The sequence below is a fragment of the Octodon degus genome, unplaced genomic scaffold (genome assembly GCF_000260255.1).
Source record: "Octodon degus isolate 3935 unplaced genomic scaffold, OctDeg1.0 scaffold00035, whole genome shotgun sequence".
Lineage (NCBI taxonomy): Eukaryota > Metazoa > Chordata > Mammalia > Rodentia > Octodontidae > Octodon > Octodon degus.
The window spans coordinates 1,418,207-1,422,290 of NW_004524611.1; the positions used below are offsets into that span (position 1 = coordinate 1,418,207).

Genomic DNA, 4,084 nt, shown 5'->3' on the forward strand with positions numbered 1-4,084 from the left:
GCGAGAGCGTCTGATGCAACCGCGCCCCGCGTGGACCCCGCGCCCGCCCCGCGCGTCCTGGCCGGGAGCGCGGCGCCGCCAACTTTCCGCCGCTCGGGCGCGGCGTGGGGTCGCAGAGTCGGTTACAAAGTAGGGGAGTCACAGGTGAGTTCCCGGGCCCCGGGGGTGGAGGATGCGTTCGAAAGGACGTTTCCCTGCCACGGGCGCCTTGGGGATGCGGAGAAAAGCCCGAGCGTGCCGCGCGGGGTGGATGTGCGTTACTGTTGCTCAACTTTCTCTGCGCCGATGTTTAAAAGGCCGGGCCGGAAGACTGCCGGGGAATGCTGAATCAGCCTTTTGCACTTTCGGAAATAAATGGTGCTGGATTTTAGAGTTTCGCCCGGTTTTCCTGTGAACACATGGCGTGGCGAGAGCCGGGACGGCGCAACAGGCTGACCGCGCCGCGCTGCCCCCATGGGACGCGTCCCCCGCCGAGGTCCCAGTAGAGAAAAACCCCGAGGTCTGAGGTGCCCAGCCACGGCGCTGGGCGTCCAGGCTCTCCTGCTGGAAGGGAGAACTCGGGCTGAGCGCGTCCCGTGTGAGCCAGTGTCCCTGCAGAGCCCGGTTCCCGGCCAATCCCTGGGGGTGGGGGAGGGGACTCCGGGACAGGGTTACAGGCCCGGCGCGCGGCCGAAACTGAGAAGCCAGGCCACAGCTCCTTCGGGAGCGTTTCCGAGCGTGCTGGGCTTTGGGGAGCCTTACTGCTTTTAGTCCGCAAGAGAGCCCCCCGAGCCCCATTTCACAGGTCAGGAAACCGAGGCTCCGGGGTCTAAGTGCCCGGCCTGAAGCCCCGAAGCAGAGGGGGCAGAGCTGTCACTGGAGCCTGAGCCTCGGATAGATTTTGTTTTTAAAAGTCCTGTGTGTTTTATGCTTGTGCAAAAGTACATCCGCTTCTGAAAGCGACATGGCACACAGGAGTCCACCCCAGAGCCCAGAACAGACGCTGGCAGGCCCGGAGCCCAGAACCTGACGCTCCAGGGGGGTTGCTCAGTCCAGGGACACAAGGCCTTTAAGATTAATGCCTTATATTGACCCAGCCACGGTGGATATTTATTTTTTTTATACTTAAACACATTTATTTTGGGAAGAAACTTTGGTAGCCATGAAATCATGAGTTGGATATGGTAGTTATGTTCACTGTAATTAAAATAGAAAAGCAGCCCGCTGCTAAGGTCACCTGTTGCCTATCGCTGTGGTCTGTATGGCTTTTGGGGCCGCATCGGGGCAGTTAAAATGGTTTTCGTTTGTGGAATGGGAAACCAGAGCTGGGATGGCTCACGGCAAATAATTTTCCAGAGCTCTGTGTGGTGGTGGCTGGCATGATCAGAACCCAGGGCAGGTCCGGCCGCTAAGAGCTGGCTCAGAACTTTCAGTTTTGATGACCTAGTTGGGACAGAGACTTTACAAGCTGCAAAAAGCAAAGTGGTGGTTGCAGAAAGCATCAGCCTACCTTCAGCTTCATCTTGGACCTGTAGAAATTCTTCGCCGGTCTGGAGGATAAGATTAGAGTGTGCACTGAGGAACCCTTATCGTTGGAATTCTGTCCAACTGGAGCTGCAGTGGAGAGAAGCCCTCCTGGGCAGCAGATCACAGCTGAGCCTGTGTGGGGTGGGTGCCTGCCCCTCAGAACCAGAGCTGAGCACAGGGCAGACTGGGTCCCGGCTGTGCATCTATTTACATGTTGGCTGCGCCATTCTTGCTTGGTAAACCCATGTGGGAGTTGCATGGGCTTAGAAGAAGGAAATGTTTGCCTTGTCCTTCACTTAATCAGTCATGTGTTCAAAATTTAACTTTTCTGCTACTGGAGGTTTTTTTTTCTTTTTTCTTTTTTTTTTAAATCTGTCTTATTTTTTGCTAAGTTGCAAATGGCCCCCTCTCCCGTCTCTCGTGGATTTGATAATCCAGCTGGGTTAGAGACTTCATAGTATATAAAAACCAAACTCCTGCTCCAATAAAGGCACCTATTGTACCCTTGGCTTCATCACAGAGTGGTAGAAATTCTTGGTTTCTTAGGAATTTTTTCAGGTGAAACCATAAGGTGCTGATTTTAGGCCTTCCTTCTTTTCTAATGCAAACATTTAACGCTAGATGTTTCCCTCTAAGTCTTGCTTTGGCTCCATCCCAAGGATCCGGACGAGGTAGTAATTCGTTTCTGCTGAAGCCCAGCTTAGAAGTAGGGGAGCCTGTGGAAGAGATCAAAACAGTCAAGCAGCCCAACAGGGCTGGCGAAAGGTCCTGTGGCCTTGGGATGCCTTCTCCAGGCTCTGCGTGGCATGTGCGTGGCCCAGTGTGGTCAGAAATCTCCGCGGCTCGGGGCTGCAGCTTTGCAAGACTGCTGACGATTGGGAGATTTCCCTTTTTCTCATCCTGGAGTAGTGTTATTTTTCAGCCACTCACTTTATGCGTGGATTGTGGGTAGGTTTTCCTTTATGGCTGCCACTGGGACATAATACCCTGCACCCACAGCGTAGAGGGGGAGAGGCTTGTGTGACCTACAGTTTCAGTTGATGGTCAGCCGGCTCCTAGGCAGACCCAGCGCAGCAGAGGGGGCTGGGCGGAGGAGAGCTGCTCACTGTGCCTTGGTCAGGAAGCAGAGAGAGAGGGCAGAGCTGGGAAGAAGATGGACCCTTGCAGGCCACAGCCCTGGTGACCGCCTCTTCCGACCAGGACCAGCCCCACCTCCTCACAGCGGGTCAGCTCCCAGCCTATGCCTGTGTGAGGCTCCAGGGACATCAGATAACAACCATGGCTGTGCCTCTGCTGGGTTAGAGGCCCGGCCGTGCATAGGAACCAAACTCCTGCATTTGAGGAGCTTGTTATTGCGCTGGGCCTTTGCGAAACAGGCCCCAGAAAGGAATTGCTGAAAAGGAGCTCCCATGAGCCTCCCCTTCTTTGTTGGATCAAGGTGGTGGCCGGTACTGACAGTTCTGCGAGGCCTGCTGCCTCAGTTGGCTTCTCAGTTCTGTTGTTTATTGGCGTGGCGGGCCCACACAGGCCCACCAGCCTCATGCGTAGAATGGGACTGAGAAGAATGTTTCTGAGCAAGGGTTGTCCTGAAAGAACTGACCTACAGTCTTTTTGGGCCAGGGTCACTGTTCATATGCAGTTAGTGTGGCCTTTTGAGCTCCTCCCAGGCAGGACGTGCAGAGCAGAGGGTGGCCATGGACCTTGGGCTGCTCCTGGCTGGAGGCCCTTTGACAGGACTGTAGTGCTGCAGGCCTAACAGATCAGCTCCCCATGGCCTACAGCAAGAGACGCAGAGAGCCCCTGATGCGCACACGTGGCGAGCCCTGGTCTGCAGTGTGCAGAGCCCCTGGTGCTGACCCTTAGGTCCCTGAGGCTGATGTCCGGACTCCACAGCAGCGTTTGTTTCCATGGGGGCTGAGATGAGCATGGGCCGCTCCTCCTGGCCCTGCTGCTGCTGGTGGTTGTGCCTGCCAGGAGTGTCCGTCCCCGAAGCCCTCAGCATGGTGTGCGCTGGGTAAATGGCCTGGTGCTGGCAGCCACTGTCTCCACTTTTGACCTGGAGGCTCCTGAAGTGCAGTGCATGTGGCTGTTACTGTCACCGAGTGAATGCAGAGTTAGGGGATTTTGGGGCGCAGCTGCTCACTGGCGTCTGTCCATCTGCCTGGCCCCACCTGTGAGCTGCCAGCTAGGGAGAGCCTTGAAAGTGCCCCAGGGCCCTGCTCCCGCTCTGGCATGTGGGCGCCACCAGGGACATCAGGGCTGCACCACGCAAACTGCATGTCCTTGTTTCCTGTGAGCAGGGCCCCTGGGGACAGAGCCCAGGGCCTTGGCTTGTGCTAGCACCTAATAGTCACATGCTAGGCCCCTCTAGAACTGTTCATTTTGGCCTTGGAAGGGCATGCCATCCACCTTAAACCTCCTCCATGGCTGTAGAATGCCACACACCTCATCCTCCGTGGGCATCTCTAATGTGAAAGTCAGAGATCCTAAAGGCTCCTGAGTTGAGAGCTTTGGGCCTCAACTTGATGGCTTAAGTGGAATTTTTTTTTTTTTTTTTTTTTTTTTTTTTTTTTTTTTG

The 4,084-nt window shown here is 55.4% G+C and overlaps 1 protein-coding gene across 4 annotated transcripts in view; it reads left to right on the forward strand.

The window, feature by feature from the left end:
• The window catches only part of Grb10 (growth factor receptor bound protein 10), an 80,855-nt gene that overhangs the window by 648 nt on the left and 76,123 nt on the right, over positions 1-4,084 (forward strand). For 3 of the 4 annotated variants that reach the window (XM_023714427.1, XM_023714422.1, XM_023714426.1), the window contains exon 1: positions 7-144. The exons of the other annotated variant lie outside the window; for it this stretch is intronic. The gene's annotated coding sequence lies outside the window, so the exon portion shown is untranslated. Of the gene's footprint in view, positions 1-6; positions 145-4,084 lie in introns of those variants that run through there. 4 annotated transcript variants of the gene reach the window in all.